This window comes from Symphalangus syndactylus, chromosome 8 (genome assembly GCF_028878055.3).
Source record: "Symphalangus syndactylus isolate Jambi chromosome 8, NHGRI_mSymSyn1-v2.1_pri, whole genome shotgun sequence".
NCBI classification, from domain to species: Eukaryota; Metazoa; Chordata; class Mammalia; order Primates; family Hylobatidae; genus Symphalangus; species Symphalangus syndactylus.
The window spans coordinates 17,706,166-17,728,577 of NC_072430.2; the positions used below are offsets into that span (position 1 = coordinate 17,706,166).

A 22,412-nucleotide genomic window follows, 5' to 3' on the forward strand; every position below is an offset into this window, starting at 1 on the left:
GGGAGGACCATCTGGGGTGGTGAATGTTCTTCCCTCAATTCCTGTGGGGAGCGGACCTGCAGAAGAAAAACTGGAATTTGGCACATGTTGGTCCTAGCACTACTGTCTGTCATGTGACTGCAAACACACGAGACCCATCCGCTTGCACATGCTGGTCCCCTGTGAAGGCTCAGTTCCCACGAGGTCAGTGTGAACCGGGTCCCTAGCAAGATGTGGGCTTCCGGAGCCCATGCTTTCAGAATCAGGGAACTGGTTGTCCTTGAACTTTTGTCCTCTTGAACCCTTGAGTTGTAGAGTGCCAGAATGCCGGGGAGTAGACTTCTGGAATCCCAGAGTCATTGGCTCCAGAATCCCGGTGGGCAGTTTTGGAACCTCAGAGTCAGTGGTTCTAGAACCGTGGGCTGAACCAGGTTTCAGTCTGGAAACCTGAAGGCCTCACATTTGGGTGGCGCTCATTTGTCCCTCCTGGGGCAGAGCTTCTCTAGGAAAACACGGTCAGGGAGCGGGCGCCCGGCAGCAGTGAAGGCAGGTGCCTCTGCTTTGCCGTTAAAGCTACAATTGAAGAAATAGTGGGAAGTTCTTTCAGCTGTGACTCAGCTGGTCAGACAGCAATTAGGGTTGCCACCTGCTGCTGCCTTCCTGAGCTGATTGCATGGGACAGAGGCACTCTGTCTTTTACCTACCTGCCGCCTCAGGACCTCAGGTAAGCGCACCTTCCTGGGGAGGCAGCCGCTGTGCCGTCTTCTCCAGCTGCTCTCTGGGCTCTGGAGGTTTGGGGACTTGGAAGGCTGTGTCTGGGGTGGAAGCCCACTCATGTGGGATCGTTCGTCTTCCTCCTGTTTTACAGACCGGGAATCTGCGCCTCGGAATGCCTTCTTTGGTCTAGACCAGGGCTTCTCAGCCTCAGCCCTATGCACACTTGGGGCCGGGTAATCCTCGGTGGTGGCTGTCCTGTGCTCTGTAGATGTTTATCTGCTTCCCCTTCCTGTGCCCACTGGCCGCCAGTAGCATTCCTCCTGTGTGACAACCAAAAATGTCTCCAGACACTACTAAAGATCCTGGGGGAATGGGGCAGAATCTCTTCCAGTTGTGACCCGCTGGTCTCTGGAATGAATTCCTGAGCCTCGGTGTTGACTCCCCAGGGCCCCCTGCCCACCCTGCCAGCTTCTTATCTGGCCCTTAGTCCCAACCTGAAAGTCCCTCCTTAGGGTCCCTAGAGTAACCCTAGAGAGAGAGAGAGAATGAATGAGAATCCCATGGCTGCTCAAATGCCCCTGCTAAGCATGGCTGCTGACTCAAGGCTGTAAAACCTCCCACCAGCAATCAAATCAGGTGATCTCCATTCACCCTGATGTCCCAGGTAACTGGAGTCCAGGGAGGTGTTAGCTCTAGGCCCATCCTCCACCCCGTGGGTGCTCAACTTCCCAAAGAACAGGGCAGAGGAGTCAGGCCAGGGCAGCAGCTCCGGGCAAACCACCCTCGGGATGCCTTTCCGCTCTCTCACATCCGTCCAAGTGTGAGCGAGCAGGCGTCTAGCCTGGCTGCGCAGACCCAGACCCCCATAAAGTATGCACATCGCTCCCATTTCTAGATGGAGGCACTGGAGAAATTACAACTCCCATTAACTTAGGCGGCACAGGCGGCCCAGCTGTTTCTCCAGTTCTGGCCTCTCCCTGGCTGGAAGGGAAGGGTTTGGCCGTGGGAGGGCCGTGAAACTCCGCTTCTCTGGGCCTTAATGCACAGCGCGTGTAACTGCTTGGCAGAGAGAAGCCGTCTGTCCACAGCAGGTATGGTGCGGGTGCCTACTAGCTGGTCCGATGCCTGAAAAGCTAGAGGCAAACAGGCATGGAGAGGCCAAGGAACAGGTCAGCGGTGCTGCTGTTTGTTTCCTGCTTTGTGGACATGGGCCGGGGGGCTTCGGGTTGCCTCCCCGGCGGTCCCCTTCTCTACTCTGCTCTCCCCAGCACTCGTGTCCTTTCAGTCCCATGTATGCGGTGGCTGAGTTGCCCTTTCCCTCATGTGCCAAGAACAAGTGCCTGAGCACATGTGTAAGGCGACCCGAAGTGGGGCTAGCAGCAGCTGTCCTGTCCACTAACCCAGTTTTGCCGATGAGAGAGGAAGTGACTCGCCTAAGATCACTGAGAAGTTAGCAGTGGAGGCAGCCACGGTACTGAGTTCTCCTGCTATGGGCTCTTGCTAATACGTTAGGTGGAGCCAGGCCTCGGAGCAGGCACCAAGTGCCCTGGCCGAGGACAAAGTGGCACCAAGCTCCTCGCCCACAGCCACACCCCTGTGGCCCACCTGCTGATTGGCCCAGGGCTTAGGGTGGAGCCAAAGAGCACCATAGGTGGGCGTGGTTCTGTCCAATAGGAATGCCCGTTACTGGAGCCAAACAATCTGAGCCAGTCAGAGCCTCTCATGGTGGGGCGGGGCTATAAATACCCAGGGAGGGCTGCGCTATAGCTTCCAGAGCGTCTCCTCCGGAACAGTGGCTGTCTTGGGTCCCCACCATGTGGATGCAGCTCCCTGCCTTCCCCAGCAGCTTCTGGTGCCTGGCCAGAGTTCTGGGACTGAATTCACAGATCGTGCCCAACGTGAGAACTCGGAAGGTCCCTGACCAGGGCCAAGATCAGGCCTCTGGAGGTGACTAGAGGCAGCGGGGTGACAGCTGGCCAGGTACAGTCTCTCAGTGCCACCCCTGGTGAATTTCTCGCGTCTACAGACTGTTGAAGTTATATATTGCAAGGCCTAGTGATATTGATCAGCATCAATATTTATAAAAGAGGCAGCAGAGGCCAGGCTAGATGGCTCATGCCTGTAATCCCAGCCCTTTGGGAGGCCAAGGTGGGCGGATCATGAGGTCAGGAATTCGAGACCAGCCTGCTCAACATGGTAAAACCCCGTCTCTACTAAAAATACAAAAATTATAGGCACGTGCCTATAATCCCAGCTACTTAGGAGGCTGAGGCAGGAGAATCGCTTAAACCCGGGAGGCAGAGGTTGCAGTGAGATGAGATCGCGCCACTGCACTCCAACCTGGGCGACAGAGCGAGGCTCCGTCTCAAAAAAAAAAAAAAAAAGGCAGCTGTTTCTGTATTGAGAGTGCCTGTCTTCCAGCCCCTATGGGTATTAATTCATAGATGGGCTCAGGGATATCAGAGCTGAAAGCCCTGGAAATCCAAACTTCACATGCCAGTAAGTGAGCCCAGGCAGGAGCAGAGCCCAGTACCACGCGGTCTTGTGCTCACGCTTTTCATTTCACTGGAGTGAACTCTAGAACCTGTCTCCTTTCACTGGCCCAGATTTCTGTGGGTGGAATAATTAGAGGGCTGGCCACCCGTTTGCTGAGTGTGTCCTGCATGCCTGGCTTATGCTGGACGCTTTATATGAACAATCTCTAAAGAATGGAACGCCCTCAGTGGCATGCTTCCTTGTCTTCTTTATGAAGGTAAGGGAACTGAGGCCCAGAGTGATTAGGTAATTTACCCAAGACCATATCTCTAGAAAATAGTCGAACTGTAACCTGCAACTTAGCTGCTGATTCCTAAGCCCTCATCCCAACTCTGGGCTGCCTGCCTGGCCTTTGAGTTGGGTGTTGAGGGATGAGGCTGGAAAACATTCATCTGCCCATTCAATAAACTTCTCTCACAGTTCGAATCCTTTCCTTCTTAGTCTTCATGAGTTTCTTGTTTATCCACTTGCTTTCTTATTTGTCTGTGTCTTCACCTAGAATGTGAACTCCATGAAGGTGGGGACTGTGTGTGTTTTATTCCCTGCAGTATCCCCAGTGCCCAGCAGAGTGTTAGCCCTCAAGAAATGGCATATGATCAGTAAACCAACACAGCAACAGAACACCAAACCCTGCATGTTCTCACTTATTAGTGGGAGCTGAACAATGAGAACACATGGATACGGGGAGGGAAAAACACACAATGGGGCCTGTGGGGGGTCGGGGGGAGGAGAGCATCAGGATAAATAGCTAATACATGTGGCGCTTAATTCCTAGGTGATGGGTTGATGGGTACAGCAAACCTCCATGGGACATGTTTATCTATGTAACAAACCTGCATGTCCTGCACATGTATCCTGGAACTTAAAAACGAAATGGTGGCTGAATGATGGAGAATCAGGAATTCAACTTATTTTTAGTTGAATAATGTGTAAGTGGCCAAGGCTGAATGAATACACGAGTGAGTGGATGAACTTGTCTGAGACTCAGCCTTCTCCTCTGTAAAGTGAGGAAGGTAGTATTAAGAGCTACTATCTTCCTGCTCTGGGGAAGGTTAGCTAATGTGTGTGGACGTCATTACAGCTGGTCACAAATTTTCCACACCCCTTCTCAGTGCACATTAGGAATACTGTTCCGTGTCCCTTTGAAGTTAAGTATGGCCAAATGACTTCTTTGGCTAATGAAATGTGAGTGTACGTGATGAATGTACCTTCTGGGTGAAAGCTTTTTTTTTTTTCTTTTTTCCAAGACAGTCTTGCTCTGTTGCCTAGAATAGAGTGCAGTAGCTCGATCTTGGCTCACTGCAACCTCCACCCTCCGGGTTTAAACAATTCTCCTGCCTCAGCCTCTGGAGTAGCTCTGATTACTGGTGCTTGCCACCACGCCTGGCTAATTTTTGGATTTTTAGTAGAGACAGGGTTTCACCATGTTGGCCAGGCTGGTCTCAAACTTTTGACCTCGTGATCTGCCTGCCTTGGCCTCCCAAAGTGCTGGGATTACAGGTGTGAGCCACTGCACCTGCCTGGTGAAAGCTTTAAGAACTAGTAGGAGAGATTCACCATGGTCCTCTTCTCCTGTGATGACAATCACGGAAGGAGGGATCTATGTGGACCCTCCAGTTATTCTAGGTCCCTGAAGGACCATGATGAGCTGAGCTTCCCTGCCAAGCTATGTGGAATGCATCATGTGAATGAGAATCAATGTTGTCGTGTTAAGCCACTGGGAGTGTGGGGTTGTTACTGCAGCATGACCCAGCCCATCCTGACTAAGGAAGTATGTGGGCACCATGCTCTTGGGGGCCAAGAGCAGAGGAAGTGTTTCACAAATGGCAGTAAGTAGGCCTTCTTTTTCCTGGATGCCAGGAACGCTGTCTAGGAACAATGGAGACATTTTTCTCCAGCTTTTTCCCAGTTGGCTCTGGTGCAGGAAAGCAAAGAAACCCAGACATGAAGTCACCGCTTGTTTGCAGCGAGAGAACAAGAAACAAGCCGCAGCAGTATTGTGTTTGCCTTATTAAGGCTCATTTTCTCATTACAATTTTCCCTCCTAATTGCTAATTTTTCCAGCTTCTCCAAGAGCCATTTTACTTCCGCCTTGTACCCCACCCCCCCACCCCCGACTCCACTCCAAGAGCTGGTGCTTCGAGAAACTGCCACAGATGGGCCAAAGAGAAACACACATGCTTGTTTTTAATTTACGTGCAATCCTCTTCTTTTGCTGCTACTGGGATGGGCAGCTGCCAGGTTCTTCTGGCCATGTGGCCGGGGACTCAGCCCTAAGGACTGGCCCGATAGAGGGAGGGGTGTGGTCCATGGTTCCATGCCCTTCCCGAGGCCTCTTTGGCAGTAGGGTGGCCTTCTCCTGGCCAGGACTTCGCAGCCTCATGAGCACCTGAGCACAGCAAGCGTGAGGACCCGGGGTCCTGAGTCCTCAGATGGCTGCTGTGCTCCCTGAGCAATGCTGTGCACCCAGGGCTGTGCCTGGGAGCTCTTTGCCGCGCCGGCTGTGCCTCCACCGTCTCCTAAGTGGGAAGGAGCAGTTGTTGCCGTCATTTTCAGGTGGAGAATCAGACTCAGAGAAGCGAGGTGCCCTGGCCCAGCTGCTTCCTTGGATGGCAGTGGAAGAGCGGGACTTTCCCCTCCACCAGTCTATCTTCCCCAGAAGCTTCTTCCACACCATGGGCCTGCCCAGATCAGGGAGGGGACTGCCACGAGGGACAGAAACCTTCCCCTGCTCTTCACTGAGTGGGTTTCAATCCGATCCACCACTACTCACTGGCCGCAGAACCTAAGAAGATTCTTTCCATCCTTGAGGGGTTTGGTCCCACTTTTGACTGTGGGGATAGAATCAGATGATAGCTGCAGGTCATATTTTTGGGATTCCAGGGACAATATTCTCTTAGGAGCCTTTAGCTCACTCTCAGGGGCCTCCAAACATGCATGAGGTGGGAAGACAGGGACTTCCGACACCATGTTACAGGTAGAATCAGACTGACAACCCCAGACTTGTGAGTTTGGATAGAAGAGTGGTTTACAGTTGTCCTGCTGGCTCTGCCACCAGGGGACCCGATCAACTTCATCACCTACAGAGGGAAGGCAATCATCTTTCCTGCATTGGTGAAGACTAAAACCTACGTGTAAAGCTGTCAGCTTGGTGTCTGGCAATGAGTAAACATTCCTGAAATGGTAGTTGCTACTTCTGTTTATCATCATCATCCGCGTCCCCATCATCCTCGTTGTTGTGGTTCTTATGTAGATTTTTTCCGGAGTTGGAGAAAGCCACAGTTGTTATAGGACAAAAGGTCATGTGGTCTCACCTCTGATTTCTTGAAGATTGGGAAGCCAAGGTCAAGAGAGGGGAAATACTGCACTTGGGTCCTGCAGAGTGTCGGCAGAGCTGAGACTGGCACCGGGATCCCAGCTCTTCCCTGCTTTATCTCGCGTCCTCCTCTCCCTGATGCTCTTTATGGAAAAAGACAATCACTTGCTTCCAAAAACAGCTGGACTGACTTGTCAGCTGTCTGTGGGAAAGGCTTCATCCGGCGCAATTCCTGCTGAATACTAGGTTGTCCTCATAACCGGAGGAGCCACATTCTCTATCAAGGTCACTAAAGGTTGAGGCAGCAGCAGAGGTCCCCAGAGGTGGGTCTCAGTGGCTCTACTGCTGTGAGTTCTGGGATGGGCCTAATATCATGGGGCGAGAAGGGGCCCTGTCCAAGAGGCCTTCCTGGGACCACCCACCCTGCTCAGAAGCAGCTGTTCTTCAATGAACATAAACCCACACCATTGTCATTTATTTTTCTTTCATTGCATTTACCACAATCGTGACATTTATTGGGGTGATTTTGTCTTCAGAATCTGTGTCACCGGCCACACTGCAAGCTCCACGAGGGAGGGGCTTGAATTCCCTGCTGCTGTACCTTGAGTCTGTCCAGTGTCCAGGGACTTGGTAGGATGAAAGAAATGAACAAAAATTTGCTGAATGGGGTCCTTAGCATTTTTCCACCAGTTTTTAGCTTTAGTTCCTTTATGTCCCACTATTATGATTGTTATTTCATTCTGTAAAGCCCCTGAGAGGCAGAGATTCATACTCGCATTTTATAGATTAGAAAATAGAGGCTCAGAATTTGAGGCTGTGTTGCCAGTATCATAGCTATGAGTCACATGTTGCTATTTAAATTAAAACTAATTAATATTAAATTAAAAAATTTTCAGTTCCTCACCTGTATTAGCTACATTAGTGCTTAATAGGGACATGGGGCTGATGGCTACTGTGTTGGACAGCACAGTATGAAAATATTTTCAGGCTGGGCTTGGTGGCTCACGCCTGGAATCCCAGCACTTTGGGAGACTGAGGTGGGTGGATCACTTGGGGTCAGGAGTTTGAGACAAGCCTAGCCAACATGATGAAACCCTATCTCTACTAAAAATACAAAAATTAGCCAGGCATGGTGATGGACATCTGTAGTCTCAGCTACTTGGGAGGCTGAGGCAGGAGAATCGCTTGAAACCAGGAGGCGGAGGTTGCAGTGAGCCGAGATCGCGCCACTGCACTCCAGCCTGGGTGACAGAGCAAGACTCCATCTCAAAAAAAAAAAGAAAAAGAAAACAAAATATTTTCAATGTTACAGAAAGTTCCATCAGATCACACTGGGTGAAGTAACTGCTGAAGGCTGCCTAGTCGTACGGTGGCAGAGTGGGGACAGGAGTTGTGGTTTTGTTTCTAGTCCAGGGTGCTTGCTGGTTCCACTGAAAATGGAGCTTGAAGTGTGGGAGTGGAGGGCGTGGAGGAACACTCAGAAGCCCTCTAGCCTCGGGGTTCCCGCTGGGCACTTTGGATATGGGGGCCCACCTTGCTGGAGGCACGTGGGCAGGGGTGGGTGCAGGAATAGCCTTCCATCTTTCTTCAACAAGAGTGGTTTACCATGTCCTATTTTGTATCAAACCCGTAAGAACCTCTCTGAAAACTCTAATGCAAACGTTCGAGTCCTGTCGCTGTCCTGATGAAACATCACAAGCACCTTGATCAACAGATGTCCAGGGCCCCCCTCTTGGGCCGCATCCTTTCTCCCCAGAACTGATCGGGCCTCTGAGAGCCCATGCACTCTGAAAGGGGTGCTGGGTCCTTGTTGTCTTCTCTTCCCCTGTCCAGCTGGACAGGATCTGTCTCTGAGCAGTGTGCTCCCTCCTGGGGTGGTTTCAGCCCTCCCTACCATCCTGTCTGTCTGATGGAGGAGCTGGGGTCACTGGTGCTCATGCCCTGGGTGGGCCCGGGAACCTCAAGGGAGGAGGCCTGTGCCACTTCCCCAGCTCAAACTTGGCTGAGAGTGAACCTCTTCTGGCCCCAGGCCACAGGATTTGGGTCTCAGCACTTCAATCCCATGGCTGGCATCATCCCTGTGACCCGGGGCCCTGGTGCTTGAATCTCGCTGGGCTGGGCTCTTTGTGAGCCACTTCCCTCTCTCAGGACCCCTCTCTCAAGTGGCTTTCCCCCACTTTCCTACCCTTGAAACTCTGGAATCCTGATGACCCCTCTTTGCCCACCCTAGGGTTGCCCTAGGTGGAGGAGGAGGGGTCAGGCACACCTGTGCCCCCAGGACAGGGAGCTCCCAGGGAAGACAGAAGTGACTCTCATTTCCTCTCCCTGGGGCAGAGATGGAGTGCACCTTTTAGGGGGACTCTTTGCATATACTTAGGAGATGTTGTGCAATTTGACTGAAGGTTTAGCTGCTTAACAAATACCCTTGAAAGCCACTGGCCTTGCCTGTCTACCTTGTTTTATGGAGGTTGCTCCAGACTGCATGTGTGTGCCCCCCAAATTCAGATGTTGAAATCCTAACCCCCAAGGAGATGGCATCAGAAGGCGGGGCCTTTGGGAGGGGACTGAGTCATGAGGGTGGGGTTACCTCATGGAGGGGTTACTGCTCTTGTAAAAGGGACCCCAGCAAGCCCCTCACTCTTTTGCTGTTCGAGGGCACAGCAAGATGGGTGTCTATGAACCAGGAAGCCGGCCTTCAGCAGATGCTACATCCACCAGGGCTTTGACCTTGGACTGCCAGCCTCCAGAACTGTGAGAAACAAATTTCTGTTTATAAGCCATCTAGCCTAAGGTATTTTGTTATAGTGCCAGAATAGACAAAGACAGACACCAGTTGGAGGCTTAATGAGGGCAGGGGCTTGTCCAAATTCAGGCGAGTGTCCCCGTCATATCTTTAGATTCTCAGAAAGGTGTTTTCTGGGGGCAGGTGAACTCTTTTTGGGAAATTCACCTTCTTTCCTAACCTTAAGCCCTCTGTGTATAATTCCACCCATCCATTGGGTACCCTGGGGTCGTCTGGCCTTGAAGGGGCTCTAGAATTCTTCCCTGGGAGATGTGGGGCCTTGAGACCCAGCCCTGGGGTTTAGCTTGGAAATGCAGCACCTTGAGGGGTCACAGGTTAACTGCAAAGCTGTTATTGGCCTAAACCAAATCCTGCCTCCAGGCCCCAGTTCTTCCTCCTCCTCAGCCAGGAGCCAAGCCCTGAAGCCTCCTCCTGTCTCTCCTCTCCCCATCTTTGCCTCTCCACTTGGGCCATGGCTTTCTGGTTTAGTGTAGTTGCCTCCTCCATGACACCTCCCTGGCTGCCTCCCAGAAGTCAGCAGTGCCCCTTCTATCACCCACAGAGGACCACGTCGTGCCCTGGGCTGGGGAGGGGGAGTGAGTGTGTGTAGTGAGCTTTCCTCTCCCGGGTGACAGGGCTGGCAAATAGACTGTGCCCCCTGTGCCGACTCCAACCAGTTGGCAGTAGCTGCTTGCAGTGTGGCACCTGGAGCTGTAATCCTGAAGTGGGGCTCTGAAGCCGCGCCCCACCTGAGTGGCAAATAATACTTGGGCCAGTTGGAAGCGCCTGCCTGGGCTGGGTGGGAAGAGCAGTGTGTGCAGGTGCTCTTGCCATCCTGGGCAGAAGCTAAACATTTGTTCCTTCTCTGGTGTTGGGCCTCTCCTGGTCTGGCCTGTCCACCTCCCAGGCCTCTTCCTCACTGCTTCCGCGCACCCGCGAGCACCCCGAGCATGTGCACGGCTTCCTGAGCTCCCCACCTTCCTGTGCTGCTCACGCTGCTCCTTCTGCATGGACGCCCCCTCCTCCTCTCCTCTGTCTCAGTGCTAGTACCACCTTCTCCAGGCAGTGTGGACTCTCCCCATTAGGACTGGCCTCTCCTGGCCGGGCGCGGTGGCTCACGCCTGTAATCCCAGCACTTTGGTAGGTGGAGGCGGGTGGATCACCTGAGGTCAGGAGTTCGAGACCAGCCTGACCAACCTGGAGAAACCCCGTCTCTACTAAAAACACAAAATTAGCTGGGCGTGGTGGTGCACGCCTGTAATCCCAGCTACTTTGGAGGCTGAGGCAGGAGAATCACTTGAATCCGGGAGGTAGCGGTTGTGGTGAGCCAAGATCGCGCCATTGCACTCCAGCCTGGGCAACAAGAGCAAAACTCCGTCTCAAAAAAAAAAAAAAAATTGAACTGGCCTCTCCCTTTGTGGAGAGTCCCCCGTTCTTAATCTGCAGCTCTGCCCTGCTGTCCCTCTCCACTGGCCAGCGAGGGACAAGTAGAACAATTTGGTCACAGTGATGACAGCCTGACTGGAGCCAGCGGAGGCAGAAAGAGAGGCCCATGGCTGAGCAGAACCCCTGAGTTGCGGGAAGGGCGAGGACTCGGGAAGGATGCAGAAACGAGTGAAACCGGGGCCCGTCCCTCCTCTCTCATCTCTGTCCCTCTCTTGGCTAGCCTTACTCTCTCTCCAGACTACCTTCTTCCACAGGCAGGAAATATACCACGCACAGCTCCGAAGGTTTGTAGCTTGTTACTCTATGCAAGGTGGCTCTCTCTCTTTCTCAGTTCTCATCATCATCGTCTCAGGGACAGGGTGATTGGCTACCTGGGTTAGATGCTCACCCCTGGACCAGTCAGCTGTGGCCAGAAGGCAGGTTGTCCAAGAACAGGCTGTTCCTGGCTTAACCATGGGGAAGGGGAAGGGAGTTTCTGGGTACATGGGAGGGAGGGCTGGGTAGAGAATAGATGTCTGCTCCAGGCTGCCAGGCCACCAAGCCTCCTATTTCTCCTCTGTGTGTAAATGGCTGTGTCTAGCGCCGGCCAGGGGCCCAAGGTGTGAAGAGGGAAGGGAGGTGGGCGGAGAGGGTGGGTGAGACCAGCTATGGGGACACTGAGATTCCAGAGCCTGCTGTGAGACAGGCGGGCGGGAGGCTTCTCTCGGAATCCTTCCATGTGAGTAAAGATTCTCTGTTTACTCAAGGTCATGCAGCCAATAATAAGCCAAGAACTGTTGAGTGCTTAGGTGCCAGGCACAATGACTGTCCCCAGGGAGGCACTGTTATTATCCCCTTTTTACGGGCGAGGAAAATGAGGCGCAGAGGAAGAAAATGACTTGCCCAAGGTCACAGGGTGAATGGGTGTCCAAACCTGGCTGCAAACCCAGGACTGTTTTGACATCCTGGCCCTTAGCTTGAAAGACAAAGGAGCCAAGATTGGAACCTGGCAGCGCTGTGGCCTTCCGGAGCTCTGAGGGCTGTGGGCTATGGGAGGGTTGGATGGGGTTGTCTCCAAATCCTGGGGTCACACTGGAGCTTCTCCTTGCAATTCTTGTTTCTGCTGCCCTGGAGTTTTCTCTGTCTCCGTATGTTAAAAAGAAAGAAAACAATTTAACGACAACAACACAGAAAAACTTAGATCATTTTTTAAAAAAAATACAAAAAAAAGTCTGACTTCTGTGAAATTTAATTTAATTTATTTTTATACCAGCAGCTGTCAGTTCAAAGAACAACAACAAAGTAGCCATCTGTGCTTAATTTCATCAATCCACTGTCGATGGTCACGTGAGCGTGGCTTTTGGACTGAGGCAGAGCACGTGGCCAGATCTCAGCACCCCCACGGGCCCTCTGTCCAGGCAGGGGAGGGAGGCGCTGGTGGCCAGCTCGAAGGTAGAGGGGGGCTCCGTGCTGGGAGTGGAGCGGCACCGCACCTGGGCGCTCAGGGGCTACATTTGTCAAGAGGCGGAAAAGCCGGCCGCCCCTTTTGGAGACATGGTGAGCCCCTGATTTTTCACCATGGCTTAGCCCCTCATTATTTCATTCATTCCTCATGCCAGCGGTGAGTGGGCTTGCCAGCTGAACAGATGGGGAAACTGAGTCTCAAAGATGTCTCCATCCCAAGCTGAGAAACAGATTCAAACCCTGGTTTGTTGTGCTTCCAAACCCTTGTTTGTGCTGTAGGCTGTGGCCTCCTGAGCTTGAAGCTACGGCCAAAAAATCCTGGGGCTAGAGGATCCCTGGGAACACACTGTTCTTGGACAACCTGCCTTCTGACCGCAGCTGACTGGTCCGGGGGTGAGCATCTAGCCCAGGTAGTCAGTCAGCCCTTCCCTGAGATTTTTCTCCAAATCCTGGGGTCACAGGAGAGGCCAGGCCAAAGTCAGAGAGGCCAGTGCCTAGGGAGGTGAGGGGATGTTCCCGGTGACAGGGCTGTGCCCCCTTCTCTGGCTGAGCTGTGCACACAGCTCACCACTTCTTGGCCAGACGTCCTCCTGCTGGGCTCTGCTCACCGAGAAGAGCGGGTGGTCATAGCCTGCAGCCAATGTCTCAGGGTGCCTCCTTTTCCCGGTCAGCGGGCCAAGCATCTCCGCGGATGGATGTGTTCATTCCCCAGGGCTTTGCCAGGCAGGTGGGCACCATCGCCCTTCCCAATTTACAGACTTGAATCCAGGGACTTACCCAAGGCCATATAAGACCCATGAGGTGGGGGCAGGGTCCACTCTTAAACATTGCCTAGTTCCCAAAGGAGGCATGGTGCCCATCCAAGCCACTAGAAAACCTGCCCAGAGGAACTCTCCTACACTCAGCATCAAACTCAGGACCCTGGGATCAGCCAGGCCCCTTCCCTCCTCCAGCCAGAGAACTGGAGGCTGGCGAAGGGGAGAGGCCTTCCTCAGGTTGTGCAGGGTCAGGTGCAGCCTGGGACCCTGGTCTCCCCACCTTCCCTGACGGTGTGGCCTCGGCTTTGCACTGCAAGGCCAGCTTGTCGCCTGTAGATTGTCCTCTCTGAAGTGGGCTGGGTTGTGGGACTTTCCTGGGTCCCATTTCGTTGTGATTCAAGGAACGAACGCTGGGATGGAATGGGCTCCTTCTGATGGCAGAGTCAGGAAAGTGTAACCCAGGCAAAGTCTTCCTGTCCCCTAAAAAAAACCCAAACCCCCAATATAAAATCAAAAGAATCCCCTGTTGGGATTCCTGGGCAAATCACAGGCTTATTTGCTGCTGAATTAAAAGAAGTAAGAGTGAGCAAGTCAGAATCGTTAAAAGATAGATCACTAAAGTCACATTTTTCGATGTGCCATATTAAAGAGAGCGGGGGAGCACGCCAATTGGCTTGCCATCTTCTCATTAAGTAACAGATGGCAGCTGAGTCACCGCTCCCGGCAGTCAGGACGCTGCTGGTCTGCCGCTCACTTGCTGGGGCCCAACCACTCAGGATGAGGGGTCCGTGGGGGGCAGAGGAGGAGGGGGCCTCATCTCCTTCCGCCTCTTCCTCTTTCATCCAGTCCCATTCCACCCACATGTCTTCCAAAGTTCTGCACAGCCGATCCATTCCTTCTCTTGTTCACTCAACATGAGCCCCCCATGTGACCAGCCCTATGCAGGGCTGGGGGACACAGCCCTTGTGTCCGTGGAAGCCCCAGCCTTGTGAGGGAGTCAGAAAATGGGCCAGAACGTGGTATGGAGTCAGGTTGTGGGAGAGGGTGCCCAGGGGCTGTGGGGACCAGGAGAGGCACCCGTCTTAGCGTGAGATGAGCAGGATCAGGGCCCACCCAGAACTTGGGCTTGGGGCTCTCCTCTCAAAGGACCACCAAGGCAGATCACACCCGGGACCTCTACTGCTCCAGAGGGCTGGGTATCCCTCCCTGGAATCTGCTCCTTCCTACCAAAGCCTTGCCACTGGGGGCCCTTCTTGCTTCCCCCTGTCCTGGTCACAGTCTTCAACCCACCCGCCTGCATCCCCTCCACGGAGGCTTGTGGGCACCTGCTGCCTGCCAGGCACGGAGGTGGGCAGAGGCTCTTCCCTCTAGGGGATTCCATTTAGCAGCAGAAAGGCCATGTCTGCCCTGTAGACGGTCACTCACACGCCCTCTCCCTGACCCTGTAGATGGTCACTCACTCGCCTTCTCCCTGACCCTGTAGACGGTCACTCACTCGCCTTCTCCCTGACCCTGTAGACGGTCACTCACTCGCCCTCTGCCTGACCCTGCAGCCAGTCACTCACTCGCCCTCTCCCTGACCCTGTAGATGGTCACTCACTCGCCCTCTCCCTGACCCTGTAGACGGTCACTCACTCGCCTTCTCCCTGACCCTGTAGACGGTCACTCACTCGCCCTCTGCCTGACCCTGCAGCCGGTCACTCACTCGCCCTCTCCCTGACCCTGTAGATGGTCACTCACACCCCCTCTCACTGACCATGTAGACGGTCACTCGCTCGCCCTCTCCCTGACCCTGTAGACGGTCACTCACTCGCCTTCTCCCTGACCCTGTAGACGGTCACTCACTCGCCTTCTCCCTGACCCTGTAGACGGTCACTCACTCGCCTTCTCCCTGACCCTGTAGACGGTCACTCACTCGCCTTCTCCCTGACCCTGTAGACGGTCACTCACTCGCCCTCTCCCTGACCCTGTAGACGGTCACTCACTCGCCCTCTCCCTGACCCTGTAGACGGTCACTCACTCGCCTTCTCCCTGACCCTGTAGACGGTCACTCACTCGCCTTCTCCCTGACCCTGTAGACGGTCACTAACTCGTCCTCTCCCTGATCATGTAGAGTCACTCACACGCCCTCTCCCTGACCATGTAGACGGTCACTCACTTGCCCTCTCCCTGACCTGCTGGCTCTGTGTTATTGCTTTCGGGGACTTGTGTGCTGACCCCACCTCTGTCGCTGTCTCCTGTAGGGAGTGTGTCTCAGACCCCATCCGCATGGAACACCTGGGCAGCAGACACCCTCTCCAGAGCAGTGGCCATGGCTGCCTGGGGATGGGGAGGGGCCGTGTTATGAGGATGACCTTTAATGAAGTCCCTTTTGAGGAGCAGTTTGACCAGTTGGGATTCCCAGTGCACAGCCCTTGGTCTCTCCTTATGGGTGTCACAGGCAAATTTAAACCCAGACCCAACAAGCTGGACAAAGTCTCCACAGGACAGGAGACTGTGTGACTCTGGTGGCAAATGTCATAACTCTGGTTTTATTGAATTTGGAAGGAAATAACGTGCCATGCTCTTGTTTGAACAGCCAGGTGCCTCTTACATTCCCATCGTGGGGACCAGTCCAGCTTAATAGGGAAAACTTGGGCTTTGGGGTCCCACCTAGATTTTCACTGATCAGACCTTCATTCCTTAAGCAAGTTAAAATGATCACTTGTTTAGTTCCTGATTGTAACTTTAAAGCTTATGCTGAGATGGGTTCTACTGTATCCCAGCGTGGGAGCTGGGCACGTCCCTACTTCTGTGCACCTCAAACCTTGGCCTCCTCCCCAGGCCCATGATGGGAGCAGGCCCTACACCTGGGTGTGGGGAGGAAGGTGGGAGATGGGAAGGGGCCCCCGGGAGACCTGGCCCTGGCAGGGGCTGGACAGCAGCACTTGTACTTGCCTGTCTTGAACTATGGGTTTCAGGTCCCAAGCACAGCAGAGAGGGGTTATTCAGAATGTCTGGGTCACCAGGATCCCTCCAGAAGCTCATCTTTGGGACATTTGCATCCAGATGTTGCCACTTTTCCATGGCAGTTTTCTACCCTCAGAGCAGGCGTTGTGGAGGTGTGTGTCTGACACTGCCTGTCATCGATTGGTAACGGGCGGCCCCATTCAACTCCCCGCGACTGCCTGAGAGTTCCTGTGTGACCTGAGACTCCAGGCTGCCTGCCCTGGCCTTCACAGGCTCTTCTTGTCTGCAGGATAAATTATGAAATTCCTTGCATTTTTTGGTGCAGCAACATCTGGTCTCCTTGATCTGCAGCCCCTGATGAATGGGTGTCAAGGTCTCTTTCCTGTCTACCTCGCTGGCTCGTATTTTCCACCTGTTTGAAATCAATATTCTCCCGTGTAAATTGTGACATGCCCTCTGCACCATGCCGCGGCCCGGTTTTCTTCCAGACAGCTCCACAGAGCAAATGTTGGCCAGTGGGTGCACGCCCTGCTGGCCTGGTCTGCACAATGGCTCCTGGGATCTCAGCTGGGGCAGTATTGTGCCAGTGGGCCCGTGGTTTCTCAGCTTTCTCCCATCACCTGGATGTCCGATTGACACCTTCCATTTGGCACATCCAAAAAACTCATCCTCCTCAGACACCCTACAATTCAGCATGTCCAAAAAACACATTCCCACTCCCCACGTCTGCTCCTCTCAGCTTTCTGATCTCTGTGAAGGTCCCCACCACCCAACCAAGAAAACTATGTGCCTGCAACCCCAGTTAGCTTTATGGACTTGCTTCCTGAAACCATCTAGAACCCTCTCTCTTGTTTCCACCCCCACGTTAGCGCTTGGGAAGACCGTTGGAAGAACTCTCATTCCCCTGCGCCGATCTTGTTCCTCTCTAAGCTCTCCCCGAGATGGCCACAGGAAGCATTTTTCTATGATACGGATCTTGTAATTTTTCTCCCTATGGCTTTCCTTTGTCTTAAAGATGGAGCCCGGGCTTCTGCCTGTTTCCTTGCCCTCGGCAGGGCAGCTCTCCCTCCTCCTGGCTCTAGGTTGGGCATGCCCTCTCTGCTCTCTGCTGCCTGAGACTTCAGTGTCACCCTCTTTCCAAACCACGGTCCTTTCCCAACTTCATCAGGATTTCTCCTGTGCCTTGTAGATGCTTCCAGTAAATGACCTACCCGCTGTCTGCGGCAGAGAGAGCTGAGTGTGTGGCAGAGAGAGCTGAGTGTGCGGCAGAGAGAGCTGAGTGTGCGGCAGAGCTCATGCCCCCCTGCTTCTGCACGGGGTTGTGGCTGAGAAGAGATTTTCCCAGCTCTCTCTGCATCCCTGAGGATCCTGGTGACCAGCTGTCCACCTTGGTTCTGCAGGGAGCAGTGGCATCGCTTCTGGGCAAGGGCTGACGGGCCGGGCTTTCCAGCCTGTCCCTTGCCCTTTTATGGGCCTGACACTGCCTCACACAGTGGCTGCAGCAACCTCCCTGGAGAAGATGCTGGAGCTACGGGCCAGCAGGACTCTGGTGTCTGAATCAAAACTTACAGGAGTGCTGCCCACTGCCCAGAAATGCCCATCTGGGGCTTTTCACAAGCGAGAGGTAAACTTCCAGCTATACATTTTCAGCTGCGTTTTTAGCAGCAGCTAACGTTACCCTAAACCAAGGAAGGGTCAGCAAACCACGACCCATAAGCCAAATCTGGCCTCCCACCTATTTTCACAAATCAAGTTTTATTGAGGCTGAGTGCAGTGGCTCATGCCTGCAATCCCAGCGCTTTGGGAGGCCGAGGTGAGAGGACTGCTGGAGCCCAGGAGTTAGACGCTGCAGTGAGCCATGATTATGCCACTGCACTCCAGCCTGGGTGACACAGAGAGATCCCATATCTAAAAAAATATAAAAATAAGGCTCGGCATGGTGACTCATGCCTGTAATCCTAGCACTTTGGGAGGCTGAGGCGGGCGGATCATTTGAAGTCAGAGGCTGACCAGCACGGTGAAACCTCGTCTCTACTAAAGATACAAAAAATTAGCCAGGTGTGGTGGCACGGGCCTGTAATCCCAGCAACTCGGGAGGCTGAGGCAGGAGAATCGCTTGATCCTGGGAGGTGGAGGTTGCAGTGAGTTGAGATCACACCACCACACTCTAGCCTGGGTAACAGAGACTTCGTCTCAAAAAAATAAATAAAAATAAAAAATAAAAATTAAAAAAATACCAAATCAAGTTTTATTGGAACACACATCTATTGACTTGCCTGTTGTCAATGGCCACTGTCACATTACCGTGGCAGAGCTGAGTGGCTGTGATAGACTGTGTGGCCCGCAGAGCCGAAAGTATTAACTCTCTGTTTGCGGAAAAAGCTTACCAACTGCTGCTTCACACGAACACCCTTTTCTGAATTACTGATGGCTGCGTTTTATTCCTCTACCGACTGAGCCCTAGTAATTATGGGTCTCATTCACTAACTCATCTGCACAAAGCACCAAGCATGGTGTGGGTCACAAAAGAATGGTTCGCGGGCACTGCTCAGGGGATTGTGTTTGATCGGCACGTCGTTGATGAGTGACTGAGTGGAAATGTAAACGTCATTCATTCAGACTTAGCTAGCGCAGACAGTCCGACCATCCGGACGAGGGCTGGCTCTTCAAGCACCCTGTTGCTTGGTGGAAGAGGTAATGGTAAAGTAGATCACTCCCTTCTGCCTTCTCCTTGCCGTCATCCAGAGCTTTCTGAGAAGCCCTGAGGACGCTGCAGCTCCCAGCCCTCAGAGCCAGCAGGCGGTGCTGCCCAGGGAATGCAGCCGTGACCTGCGGAAGTGGCGGCGGCAGCCAGGCACACTGAGGTGCCTCTCGGGGAGAGGCGGGGGTGATGCCAGGCAGATGGGCTGTGTATGGTGGAAGGGCCCAAAGCGGGAAGGGGAAAGTGGGGGCACCCATGGCTGCTCACAGTTGTCGTTTTTGTGCGTAAGTCTACGTAAGACCCTTCTAGGGAAGTCCAAAAGGTCTGTGGGCTGGAGGCCGTGGGTGCTGTGTGTCCACATTAGGAGTTAGGAGCAAGAAACTGCAACCTGGGGCCCACGTTCGCTCATTAAATGAATGCATATCTGTGGTGCCTGCAACAGTCTTCCAGGTCTTGTGTGGGTCATCTTGGGGCCCAGTGAGGGAGCAGGGGCTGCCCCTGTTCTCCAGGTCTCAGAGTCTGGTAGGGGTTTAGGATAAGGGCCACTGGTTCCCTTTTGGCTTAATCCATCTCCACCACCACCACCACCACCACCAGGAAACTCATGTTTTTTGGGGAAAAAAAAAAGTCTACTAAACACAATAAAATTTAAGGAGATTATTTGATTTGCTCTCTGGATTTTTAAGCAAAGATACATATAATTAGTGGGTGCTGCTGTAGATGATGTGGCCAGGCCGATGAAAGTTGGAAGCATGTATTTGCAAGGCTGGAACGTGGTTGAAATGGAATCCATTCAGTCCCTTGGAATATGGAGTGACGTCCTGGCCCCACTCTCACCTTCTTGAGGGTCTTGGTGCTGCCACCTGACCGTGAGGCCTCTGTGCAGAACCGGCCTTCTAGGGCGGGAAGAGGTGGGAGGAGGGGTGACTGGCTTGTGACTTGTGGTGGGGGTTGCAGGTTGAAAGAATAAGAATGAAGAGCGGCATGAGGACATGGATGTGGCAGGAACGTAATCATCGTCTTTTTCCTTTATGTAGTGAGCTGTCCAGATCCAAGTGCTCTTTCTGTTAGTCTCCAGGGAGGTCTTCGATTGTCTTTGGGGACAAGTGCTTCCTGGCTCTTCTGCCCTTGCCTCTGCCCCGGCCTGGCAGAGCCCCTTCCTTCACTGTCTTCTAGAATGCTCCGGTCCCTCCCTCTCCGCTTTGACCCGACTCTACTGTCTGCACCTACAGCTCAACTGAGCTTCTCCTGTATATCGGATCTGGGCCTGGCCAACTCTGGCAACCCTACCCTGGCTGCCCCCTGCATCCACCTTATTCACAAGCCTGGCTCTTCTGGGCTTTTCCATCCCAGATCTCGTGGGAGCGCTCCCCCAACTTGTGAAATGCTCAGTGATCCCTCACCAGCCTTCCTGGAACCCCATCGGTGTCACCCAGGACATTGCGTAGAGACCCGTCACATTCCATAGGACAATAGCCAAGGTTATGAAACCCTGACGAAATTCCACAGTATGCTATGAAGTCTTGTTTTGTATCATCCCTGTAGAGGATAGTCTTCATGGGTTAAAAGAATACAATGGTTAGGGGAAAGGGAGGGATGGGGGAGATTTGTCAAAGGATACAAAATCACAGCTAGTTAGGAGGAATAAGTTCTAGCATCCTAGAGCACTGTGGGATGACTATAGTTAACCATAATACTTTGGCCAGGTGTGCCGGCTCATGCCTGTAATCCCAGCACTTTGGGAGGCTGAGGTGGGCAGATCTCTTAAGCTCAGGAGTTTGAGACCAGCCTGGGCAACATGTTGAAACCCCATCTCTACAAAAATACAAAAATTAGACAGGCATGGTGGCACGTGCCTGTAGCCCCACCTACTCAGGAGGCTGAGGTGGGAGGATCTCTTGAGCCCAGGAGGTTGAGGCTGCAGTGAGCCACGATCACGCCACTGTGCTCCAGCCTGGGTGATAGAGTGAGACCTTGTCTGAAACAAAACAAAACAACGCCACAAAAACCCAGTAATACATTGTGTAGTTTCAAGTAGCTAGAAGGAGGATATTGAACGTTACCAACACAAGGAAATGATAAACGTTTGAGGTGATGGCTGTGTTAATTACCCTGATCTGATCACTCCACATCATGTGTATCGAAACATCCCTATGTGCCCCATGAGTATGTATAATTGTTATTTGTCAATTAAATAAATTTAATTTAAACATAAAAATTAAAAATACAATGATTAAAGAGAGTGCTGGAGTTAAAATGGACAGATGGCTTAGGATCCACTTCTTTCCACCTACCTAAAATGATTTACAATTCAAGCGGGCCAAGATGGACACATACATGAGCTACAGCCAGAATGAGTAAGACAGATGCCTCCTCTGGGAACATTTATTCATCACATGGCACTTAGAGTCAAATAAAACACAAATGCAATAGCTTAGTGGGCAATCCTAAATACTACGACACAGCAAACGCTCTCTCATCTTCCCCCACTACCACTGTGGAGTCTGAGAAAGGGAGCTGGAAGCATCAGTGCCTCAACATGGCCAGTCCAGGCTCTGCGATCAGAGCACTCAGGACTCCAGCACCAGCCCTACCAGCCTTCCAGAGCTTTTTAGGCTCAGGTGAGAGCCTGTCTGGTTCATGGAAATGACAACACACGAGCTTCAAGGAGTCTTTGGGATCATCCAGTGGTCCAGCCTCCCACGGGAACAAGGAGACACTGAGGCCAGAGAAAAGTGGCTCCTCCACGATCGCAAGACTGGAGTCTGTATCTCTTGATTCTCTTTCCAATTAACTAAAAGTGCAATTTTAAGAAAAGCCCACCTGTGCATGTGCTTAGCGTCTGACAGTTGGTAAAGCATTATGCTCAGATCCTAACGAAATTCTGTGAGGTAATCAGGGTGGAGACTTTCCTTTTCATTTTGCTGATGAGGAAACAGAGGCATGGAGAGAAGACCTGACTCCTTGGAGATGGAGCCTGAGGTGCAGATGCAGAGCCATCCCCGGATGCCTTCTTCCTCGTCCTTCCGTGGCCGGTGCTTCTTTCCCCGTTTGGCTTGTGCCCATCCCTGCTGACTTCTCTACAGAGAGGATGACACTCAGAGCTGGATGGCACTTTGAGATCAGATAGTCCAGAGGCTTCATGTCACAGATGGGGGCACAGACTCGAAGGGACAGTCACTGACCTGGCTAAGAAGCCTCAGGTTTTTAGGGTCCAGTCCTTGGGTGCCAGTCACTGTTCCTTCCATCAGTCCACATGTCCAGCTCCATCTCTGTTCCCTCAGAACAGACACGGAGGACTTTGGGACACCTGGTTTGGCACTTTTTTCCCAGGACAAATTGATTTGCCAATCAATCATGGGACCACCTGGTCCCACCTCCTCATGCCTTCTGCTCTGGTGGCCGCATTTGCTTTTCTGCCATTTTCCTCATTTGTTGAACTAGGAAGTGGGTTCCAGGGGTTGGAGCAAGCCTCTTGGAGTGATAGTCATCAGGATATCCTTGATGGGCCCTGCTTCCTTGGGGACTGGCTTATCTGTGTTGGGAAGAATGATCTCCCAGCATCTTCCTGGTCGAATGGCCACAGGAGTTCATGTCCCACATTTGTAGCTCTGAGACCCTCTCATTATTATCTCCCTCTCACACTCCTAATGATGAATTCCATTGCTGTGCCACCTTGGCCAAGTCCTTCCCTCTCTGGCCTCATTCTTCATCTATGTGTGTGTGTGTGCATGTGCACACGTGTGTCCTTTAAGTGCCCATCCAGGTTTTGTAGTTTAGGGCATG

At 52.8% G+C, this 22,412-nt stretch overlaps 1 long non-coding RNA gene across 1 annotated transcript in view; it reads left to right on the forward strand.

The window, feature by feature from the left end:
- Positions 1-504: 504 nt before the first annotated feature.
- Positions 505-22,412, forward strand: part of LOC129488868 (uncharacterized) — a 37,046-nt gene continuing 15,138 nt past the window's right edge. Inside the window, exon 1 of the long non-coding RNA XR_008659729.2 lies at positions 505-703. This is a non-coding gene — a long non-coding RNA (uncharacterized lncRNA). The remainder of the gene's footprint in view (positions 704-22,412) is intronic.